This window comes from Orcinus orca, chromosome 7, assembly GCF_937001465.1.
Source record: "Orcinus orca chromosome 7, mOrcOrc1.1, whole genome shotgun sequence".
Taxonomy (NCBI): domain Eukaryota; kingdom Metazoa; phylum Chordata; class Mammalia; order Artiodactyla; family Delphinidae; genus Orcinus; species Orcinus orca.
In genome coordinates, this window is record NC_064565.1 from 64,735,097 (window position 1) to 64,746,112 (window position 11,016).

At 37.3% G+C, this 11,016-nt stretch overlaps 1 long non-coding RNA gene across 1 annotated transcript in view; it reads right to left on the reverse strand.

Annotated features, from left to right (window-relative positions):
- LOC117200505 (uncharacterized) overlaps positions 1–10,224 on the reverse strand; it is a 222,746-nt gene extending 212,522 nt beyond the window's left edge. Inside the window, exon 1 of the long non-coding RNA XR_004482083.2 lies at positions 9,916–10,224. This is a non-coding gene — a long non-coding RNA (uncharacterized LOC117200505). The remainder of the gene's footprint in view (positions 1–9,915) is intronic.
- Between the last annotated feature and the right edge of the window lie 792 nt (positions 10,225–11,016).

Genomic DNA, 11,016 nt, shown 5'->3' on the forward strand with positions numbered 1-11,016 from the left:
GCAGGGGACACGGGTTCGAGCCCTGGTCCGGGAAGATCCCACATGCCCCAGAACAACTAAGCCTGTGCGCCACAACTACTGAGCCTGTGCTCTGGAGCCCACCAACCACAACTACCGAGCCCACGTGCCACAGCTACTGAAGCCCGCACACCTAGAGCCCGTGCTCCGCGAAAAGAGAAGCCATTGCAATGAGAAGCCTGCGCACCACAACGAAGAGTAGTCCCCGCTCGGCACAACCAGAGAAAAGCCCACGCACAGTAACGAAAACCCAACACAACCAAAAAAAATAAAATTAAAATAGTTCTTAAAAATAAAATAAAATAAAATAAAATTATGGTTTTGAAGAATGCAGTAAGAACAGAAAAAAAGGAAGTGAAAGAAAATAGAATTGATTAGATAGAATTGTATGAGGACACTTGTATGATCTTTGTAAATATGAGGACAAGATCTTAATTTATATTATAAATATATTTGTATTTTTAAATGTCATTAATCTAAAAGTAAAGGGTCTGTTTGTTTTAGCTACAAAACTTACTTTCCCTCTTTTAATTGCCCCCCACAAAAAAAAAGACACCAAACATAAACCACTTCATTCAAAAAGGAGACTCTCATGACAATAGGATTAATGTGACAACCATTTTCCACACTTTATTCTTCATGCCCAGAATGACATTGGTAAGATAAGACATTTTAAAAGTCAATAGCACTTATTTTGAAGTTTAAACTATCATGTTAAAAAAAAGTCATTTCCTTAAACAGGAAATGTATTAATAATGGCACAAAAGACAGTACAAGTCTCACTATAGAGTACAATGTTTCCCTTCAAAAAGAATATGATATCCTTATCCTCAAAGAGTAGTAACTCTTTAAGGAGTTGTTTAAAAAATAAATACAGGGGAAAAAATCTTGGCACCTTTCATCTCACATTTGCATATATTTTGCTGAGTTCTGATCATTTGATTTAACTGAAGATTTAAGTTGAGACTATTTGAAATTTAAAGTTGCATCAATATTCTCTAGTTCTCACCAATCAAACAAGTTCTACTTGCTTTATACCAACATGTCCCAAACCACCATATTTTTGCAGGTGATCCATTCTGTTAAGCATCATACCCCAGAAAGCTCTGCAAAGAATGACTTATTAAGATACATTTTTACAGACTCCTAAAGTTTTTAGACTTACTTATAGAACAAGATTTTAAGTTGGAAGCATTTGGGGCATTATTTAATTTGTATTTTATTTGCAGTGACTTTGGATTAGATAGTATGGGGTGGGAGGATTCCAAGCCATGTAATTGTACCTGGATTCAAAGTTATGAGGTGTCACAAACAATATAGTTTAATTACCTATTAGCTAAAAGTACATAACCTTATATTCTGTTTCAATTCACTGCCTAACTCATTTCGCCAACAGGCCTGACTTCCCCACTCTTACCTAGATAAAATTTCCCCATTTGATTATAAAGCAAAACTTTAGTTTTAGTTTAGCCTATTGACTGAGGGTGTGTGTGTGTGTGCGCGCGCATGTGTGTGTGCGCGCGCATGTGTGTGTGTGTGTGTGTGTAGTCCTTTGTGTGTTGACCAGCTACTGTTCAATCAAAGGCATTGTCAAATACATTCTGAAATATAATAAACTAGATTCTGTCTGTCCACTTCAAAAAATCCATCTAGACACATAGAAATTAAGGAGTTTGGGTCAAACATTCCAAACTCTTTTTTCCAAAGTAGTGGACAAACAGATTTCCTGGAGCTAACGGAGGCTAGTATGGCCACTCTCTCCATGGATTGAGTCAATTCACTGAGTCAGCATGTTTGCGAGTAAATGGTTACTTGAAGACTGTGAACCCAGTGGAAGCCCCTTATTTCCCAGGCTGAGGTTATAAGTTGGTCTCTGGAAAGAAATGGTTCTCTGCTTGCTAATACTAACTTTCTAAGATGAGACATTCCCAAGTCTCCAAAATTGTTGTTTTGCTTTTGAATCAGCACTCTCAGGATCCAGGATGTAGATTATTCCCTTGAAAATAACTTTTTACTAAAAACTGTTTTGAGTAGTGATTTAGAAATGCTTCTTCTTAAAGTCTCCTTTTTATGAACAAAGAGTAACAGACCGAGTAACAGAAAGCGCAAAGATGGACTTTTTACTTTTCCATAAAGTTGAAGGCTGCAAAATACACCAACATGAAAGGCACATCTTTTTTAATGTGAATTACCTAAACATGTGATTTTAACCAAACACTGAGCAAAAGAACACATGGTAACACCAAATCCACCTATCTACTAGACCTGGATTCATTTGAGTTGAGCGGGGGGGAAAAATCACTCCATTAAGTTGATTTAATAAAAGCCAAGAAATAAGCCCTTGAGCAGAGCATGGGTGTAAGGATGACTCAGTCTTCCACTGCTTCTTGAACTGTTTCGTGGGCAAAGATGTTTGCTGTGATGGGGATTTAAGGAATCCAGGAGTTCCTTTTTCATTTAAAATACAAATAGACTCCCCAAAAAAGAATTTTTTCCTGTCCCCAAATATCTTCCCTACTAATGTGTGAAATTTCACCAGTATATTAAAGTAAATAAACGAGCAAACCTATATTGTAAGGAGACAGAAGCCCTAACTGTCTCACAGTTATATCCCCAGGACAAGATCAGTGCCTGGCACAGAGGCTGATAAATATCTGTTGAATGAACATAGTTCCTGATATTTTTATGCAAAGGAGAGTTTTTAAATGTTATTTGTTCAGCCATATATGAGTATGGCTGAATTTGCAAGCTGTATAGGACAGGGGGAGGCCACATTTGGCCTATGGGCTGTAGTTTTTTGGATGCTTGATCTAGACCTTAAGCTACTGGTGACCATTTCCCCCAGGGATGTTGATTTTAGTTGGTTTTTGAACCTCTGCCTCTCGAGTCATTTTTACTAACTTAAAACTCATACACACATCTCCCTGTGAGATGTGTGTATGAGTTTTACATCAATTCTCTTTCCAATTAGATTTATGCTAGAACTTAGAGAAATTATTGAAAAGCTAAGAAAGGGGGAACTTCAGGTTAAACAAAGTATACTTATTATTTCAGAAAAATGGAGATGAGGGCAAATTTCTGATTTGTAACAATTTTTTGGCCAGTCTGGCTACAATCTAATAAACGACAGGGAGAGAATAAGTGTTCTCTTATGAATTTGATTACGTAATAATGGATAACATTCTTTACCACCAAAATTTTGCGATCCAAAAATCAGTGGGTGGTAGTGTGTCCTTGTCTTTATAAGTTCCTATAAATCCTAACTCCAACCTTATTTAATTAAGCGGTTGGGGTGGGAGTGGTGGGGAAACTGACAAAAAAATTAATCCAACACATAGATTTTCACTACCACTCCATATTATCAGATTTCACAGTAAGAATATTTATTATTGGCATTGAGCATTAATACACTAAAGAAGGACAAGTAACTGATGCCGGAGATATAGTTTACTCTTTATGAAAATTATTATAAGAATAAAGGTTTTTTCTTCCCCCAGGGGCCTGTGGGCCTGTGTTAATTTGCACAGTTTATAATCTAAAGTCTGAATAAGGCATCAGAATAAGTCAAATGGAGAGCTGTGTACTGTAGTATTATGCCAACTATTAAATTACCTTTGAAAGAGGGAAAAAATATATGGCAGGTTTCATTTCAACACTAGAAAGACAAGGCAGTAGGATTACGTTAAATTCAGAAAAGAAAATTGTTTGGTTGCATCTTTGTTAGCAATCTGAAAGCATCCATTGTGTTACTTCAGTAATGCTATTAAGCTAGTTTTATTAAGGCAAATTTATAGCAATGTTAGAAATTAATACCACTCTTATTTCCTCCACTGCCTGATTTTATTGAATGCCATGGGGCATATTAATCAGTAAAGCCAAGTAGTGCATGAAATAAAAGTATAAATTAACCTGTAACATGAATATAAAAGGGGCTTAATAAAATAGAAATAAATAACACTTTAATGATAATCAACCTGCCCTGTCTGAGCCAATCAAAAATTGTGATAACACCAAACACAGGGTCTAAAGAGCCCTATATATTTACATAAAGTTAGATGGAAGTACTTATTGACATGGAAGTCAAAGATGACAATTACAGCTGCATAAGCCAGAAATGATGTGTCGCTTGAATTGTGGTACTATTGGTTCAACAGATAAACACATGTACTGCATTAAAAGAGTATGAACACTAAGCACAGCTAATTATTCTAAGTTCTCATTCTTTGTCAAATGGTTTAGAAGAAAATGATTGTCTTATTGGGCTTTCCTCCCCACCCCCAAACATATTCTGATACTTTTTAAAGTATAGTATATGGCCTTTTAATTTATTGATATAAATTGTATTTTATATCAGTTTTTAAGTTTTTAAATATTATATTTTACTAAAATTTTTTAAATCTCTTCTCTGTAATTAGGACTCCCTTTAGCTTTTTTCATGTTATTGTACTTTCTTCTTTCTGGACAAAATAAAATACACTGTTAATATTAATATTAACGTAGTATGTCTATAAACTATAAATTTTTTTTTTTTTTTTTTTTTTTTTTGCGGTACGCGGGCCTCTCACTGCCGTGGCCTCTTCCGTTGTGGAGCACAGGCTCCGGACGCGCAGGCTCAGCGGCCATGGCTCACTGGCCCAGACGCTCCGCGGCATGTGGGATCTTCCCGGACTGGGGCACGAACCCGCGTCCCCTGCATCGGCAGACGGACTCTCAACCACTGCGCCACCAGGGAAGCCCCTATACATTTTTTTTAGAAAAAGACAGACAGTATTGAATACTTACATGTAACTGGATGACACTCTAATCTATTCCCCTCCAAAAAGTGTTTCCTATGAGTGCATATAATTGAATCAACTATGGTATCACAATGTAAGACACCTACAAAATAAAATCCAAACCTTACTTAAAACAAATAGAACAATATTCTCAACTCCTGACAGAAAAACTGAAATAGCTATAAGCTTCAGTCTAATCTAGAACTCTGCATTTACATATGCAATCAAAAGGAGATCATGGAGGTAAAGGGAGGGGCTTATAAACCTGTTATTTTTATAAACATCTGCTAAGGATGGAAGAACAAAACAACCATTTGGAATAAAATACACTCCTCAAATGCACAATGTTGCTATTAATATTCATGGAACAAAAATACCCATACATAGCTCTACTCAGATTTGTTCTCCCAGACTTCAGCATTGACTGTATTAATCAAGGAAGATGATATAAAAACACTTTAAATCATGTTCTAAAATTACGTGAACAATGACTTTTAAATTATAACTCATTTATGTTGCTTTCTAATGCTGATACTAAATCAATTTGATTAAATCTTTAAGGGTCCTGTACCCTGTCACCAAATCAATCTCCCTGGAATCTTATTCCTATTATGTCTCCCTCTAAAACCCTCCCTGGCTCCCACTGCCTCCAGAATAAAGCCCTAACTAATTAGCTGCACACTGAAACTTCACAGATAGCCTCCCACTCCCCTGTAGTTACCCAAAGTTCCTATGTGCCAGTCTAACAGGGGCCCCTTTATGATCTTCTTTCTGCCTAAAGTATCTTTCTCTCTCATCACTACTATAGTCCCACCACCAACCCCATAAAGTTCTTTCCAACTTCAAAGCTCTGCTCAAATACTACTCCTCCCTAAAGTTTTCTGATCACTCTGAGATTGCAGATTTTAATTTCAACATGGGGGAGAACCAGAAATGTGGATCCACAGAATTGTCATCCCATCATAGTTTTTTTTTTTTTTTTTTTTTGGCCACACAGGGCAGCTTGCTGGATCTTAGTTCCCTGACCAGGGATTGAACCCAGGCCCCGGCAGTGAAAGAGCCAAGTCCTAACCACTGGACCACCAGGGAACTCCCCATCATAGAATTTTAAGTCTTATACTGTTTTACAAAAAAAACTAATTCTTTCTTAATTTTTTAAAACTTGGGGCTTTCCTGGTGATGCAGTGGTTAAGAATCTGCCTGCCAATGCAGGGGACATGGGTTTGAGCCACACATTAAGAGATAATTTTCCTGACAGTATGGGCAAAATCACCAATTCAGGTATGGGAGTATCACTCTTGAGTTCCTTCCCCTCCAATAGAGCAGAATAATATAGGAAGGGCTACAATATATAAAATGTATGTCCAGAGATATTACAATGGCTGATTTAGAAAGTAAAAAGTCATTCAGATATTGTGAATTATTTTACAGTAGTGAAAACCTACTAACCCAAGGACCTCATCAAGCATAAGAAAACAATATTAAAGACCACTGGGCTGGGACCTCTCTGGTGGCACAGTGGTTAAGAATCTACCTGCCAACGCAGGGTACAAGGGTTCGATCCCTGGCCCGGGAAGATCTCACATGCCGCAGAGCAACTAAGCCCGTGTGCCACAACTACTGTGCCTGTGCTCTAGAGCCTGCGAGCCACAACTACTGAACCCATGTGCCACAACTACTGAAACCCGCGTGCCTAGAGCCCGCGCTCTGCAACAAGAGAAGCCACCGCAATGAGAAGCCCGTGCACTGCAACGAAGACCCAATGCAGCCAAAATAAATAAATGTTCCTTTGAAAAAAAAAAAAGAACACTGGGCTTTTGTATTTTATTAACTTACAAAGTGAAAATTAAGTCTGGGTCATATTAGAACACCCAGTGATTGTGGTGGGACCTCCCCTCATCATCACAATCTCAAAAATATGTCAGATGGGGCTTCCCTGGTGGCGTAGTGGTTGAGAGTCCGCCTGCCGATGCAGGGGACATGGGTTCGTGCCCCGGTCCAGGAAGATCCCACATGCCACGGAGCGGCTAGGCCCGTGAGCCATGGCCGCTGAGCCTGCGGGTCCGGAGCCCGTGCTCTGCAACGGGAGAGGCCACAACTGTGAGCGGCCCGCGTACCGCAAAAAAAAAAAAAAAATATATATATATATATATATATATATATATGTATATATATATGTCAGATGGTATATTTTAACTTCTATGCTTTATTTCAGGGGGAAAAAAAGTTGGGGGGAGAGCTGTAAAGGCCAGAGAAGAACCACAGAGATTACATAAAGATTTTAGCTGATTTCATTTTTCAAGAAATAAAAAAAATTGAAGACAGAATCTTTCCCCGGATTAAAGACAGAAAAGAAAACTTACTGCCAAATTCTTGCCTATCAATTATTCTTAGCAGTATCCTAATAATTTCATATAATTAAAGAACGAAATTGGACTCTCTGTGACTTAAAATTGTAATAGTCTAGCACATGGAGATTACCTGTATTCTAACCATCTATGTTATAAATGTACATAGCTTGTAAACATCTTTGTTATAAATGTAAAACAACAACTATAATAATTATTATAATAATAATCCAGCCAGAGAAACTGCAGAGTATAAAACAGTATGGTCTTCCCCTGCTGTTTCTACTTCTAAACTTAACTAACACTTCCAGTTGCCAGGGCTTGGTGCCCTGACTTTAAGGCTGATTCATAAACAAAGAGTAAACAAAAAAAAATTAAAAGGCCATTATGCCAATAAATCAGTGGGTCGAGGGGAAGAGGAGAAATGAGACTGTCGATGCATTGAGTGTAATAAGCAAGCACGTACATGAAGATGAGCATTGCCTGGAATTCCAAAAGCTACGCTAATGAACTTCTGGGGAGTGGCAAGTCTGTCCTGCCACCGCATTTAGATTAAGAAATTTTCCAAGTCTGACTTGCTGTGGAACTTTATCAAATCTGAAGATCATATAATGCCCTTTGGCAAACTGGACACAGGGTTGCAATCTCAAATCTCTGCAAGTGAGACACGTAGACCAGCTCAAGCCCAAGAGGGCACACTACGGAGATTATTTTGGAAAACCATAATGACATTGAACAGGAGGCTAGCTTAACATCTTGTCCAAGTGAGGTCCCAGCCTCCTCCGTGATGGTTGCTTGGAGTTCTGAAGGCTAATGAGGGGAACCATCTGTAGTACTTTGCTGGCAGATGTGTCCCCCCTCATAATGTGTCCCCCCTCATACTGTGCCAACGTCTCCTAATGGGGAGGTCTGTAGAGGGCTCCAGTATCACTCTGTGAGGGAAGATGGTGCTATTTAGCAACCACGTTATCTAGAGGCCAAACCAACATTTAACTATTCATAAATATGCATTTTAGTATGGCTTGTCTCTTCAAATATGAATATCAGAATGAGGTATGAGTGTATTTATTTGTAAATTTGTTTTCATGTCACATTCAGGGACACCCACGATTAAAAATGATATCCTACATTTATTCCTTTTGTAAAAATTTTAGACTATTTCAAATGAAAGGAGGATCCAAATTGAGTGAACTGGTTATATGCTAATAGCACTATTAAAAAGTCATCAGAGAAATCTCCAAAGATGAAAAATATATATATATTCAGGTATGTTTTCCTTCCTTCCTTCAAATATGTTCATTTTGCAATATAATTTCTAATTTTATAATATCAAAAAGTAATGAGAAATTAAATTCAAATGATAAATCAAAATATGAGTAAATTTTGAATTATGATGGAATGACATTTCAAAGCATTTATTTGGCAGCATATGGGAAGTTACATAAGGATTGTAGCAGGCATCAAAATATTTTAATGCAACCATTAACAGTTTTAAAGATAGACCTAATCACAAACTCAGCATTTAAAATAAGTACATACATACTTGCATACTACAAAGCTGTTTTAAAAGAGCATAAATTATTTTATCTTGCTGTAACTCTCAAAATTTTATGGCAGTTAAATTCTATCATTCTTTTCAGTTTCAATTAATCTACTGCCATTGAAAGAGCCTTGTATATATTAATTTTCTTTTTCAAAAAAATAATAATGCTCCTTTTCAGATACTGATTTGAAACTCATTCAATTATACGAGCTCAGCTTCCATCTCAAGAAAAAGATAAAAGAGACACAGAGGAGACCAGATAAAATGAAAATTTTAAGATTGTTAACCAAGGCCTTATTATTCACCAAAAGTTACAAGATGCTTAAAACCAAAGAGAAAATACCTAGATTTTAACTTGGCTAACAAGGTTAGGCGAATTTTTAATATGAAATATGCAGCTTTTAGGAAAAGTGTAAAATAGGCTTAAAATAGTAGTTTATGTAAATCTCACAGAGCAGAACCATGACCAGCTATTCTACCATCTATCTCACATAGAGAAGATCTTAAATGCATTTCCCCAACAGCAGAGTAACATAAATTAGACTGCCAGGTAAGACTGACAATTCTTCCTGCCTGAAACCTCCTCTTAAATTAGATCTGCCTTCCAAAAATATTATTATAAGAAATTCCAGTTCAGATTATTCTTATTCTCTATAACTGATACAGATATAGACATACAAATGACATCTAAAAAGGAAAGTTCTTCACAAGCTTCAGCTTGTTTTCATAATAAATTCCACACCGAATATTAGTACTAGTAATTGATTTTAGCAATAAGTAATAGAGTTATAAACAGCTCCCGCTATTTAATGAAAGAACTGTCTCAGCTTCAGGTTTTATTTATTAGCATTTGAAGTCCCTCCATAACCCTAGTAAGATCAGTTATGGCTTAATTAAATGAGAAAGATGGCCTGCCAAAGATTCTTTGTTCTTAAAATAAATACTGTATGTTTTCAGTTTTCCTGTAAATCATCAGAACCTATTTCAACTGGAAGACAGACTGGGCTCAAGCCTAAACATACTTCATACAACCCAAATAAAGTGTCCTTTGCCTGGAATTTTTATAGTTTTTTTCATAGTGTACCAGCTACAAATATCATCTTAAGAGGTTTCTGCTTTATTAACCATTTGAGAGTCATTCATCTTAAGAGTTGTACCAGTGAGAAGGTAGCAGAGCCTGTTCACAGCAGAAATATTTGCTACTTAAAAATGAACACAAATTTAGACTTACAACGTGTCTGTCCTCAGTGCTGTGTTTGTGGTGAAGTTCCATAGTTATTACATGTCCTAAGTATATATTCAAATATATCTATAAATGAAAAACAAAAGGCTAAACGTTCACTGGCAAAAGATTGAGCTGCTCCATCAACATGTCAGGAGTACTTCAAATAAATGATCTCTTCTAAAATCCTTTGGAAGAACGATTGCATATGTCTGGCTTTTCCTCTCTCCGCCCCTGCTCACCACTTTCCTCTACTTTCATCTGTAATCACGTCTGCCCCTCTCTGGCCACACTGCAATGATCCCCCATTATACTGACCGGAAAAAATGGGGAAGAACGATGGTTAAGGGGAGGCAACAAGATGACTGCCGCTTTCTCCGATTTGAGAGTGACAACGCCGCTCCCCTATTCGGCCACTAGCTGGCGCCAGAGCTCTAAAGATGCAGTGATACATTGCGTCACAGCTTGCTAATTAACAAAGATGTTTTTAAACTGACCATAGTTTTCCTAGGAAAACAGGAAATTACCTTAACTGTGAACAAACAGTAAAAACGATTAAAATAACCCAATTTTATGCCTCCAAGCTTTTGTCGTCAAAAAAGAAAGAAATGCATCATTAAAGAATTCGTGGGGTGTTTTTTTTTCTTATTCAAATAATAAACCGAGGGGATGTCTTTTTTCCTCCACAAAGTATTCACTATACATATAAAATTAAAATTTTCCAGTTATAATGCTCTGTTAACCTAAATAAAGTGCCTTTTTTATTATGCCTTTAGTCTAAGACAAATGTCCCATACAACAAGGTCACACACAGAGAGTGACTTTACTGGTTTAGCTCCTAATTAACTCCTACATGTTCCTCTCTTGTAACTAGCTTCAGCTTTACACTTCCTGGCTCCAAGAGACCAGATTTCGGTTCTTTCATCCTGCCCTTCCAGACACTTCCATGGCTGCAGGTCCATGGGGAGGAACGGGTCAGCCATCTAAATGCACACAACTGCTCATTTTTGGGAAAGCCAGCCCCTGGACAAAAGAGCAGGAAACAGTACATGGTTCACAACAGAAATTATCGTTATGCAAGTAAGATATGCTGAGATGTGGGTCTGGATG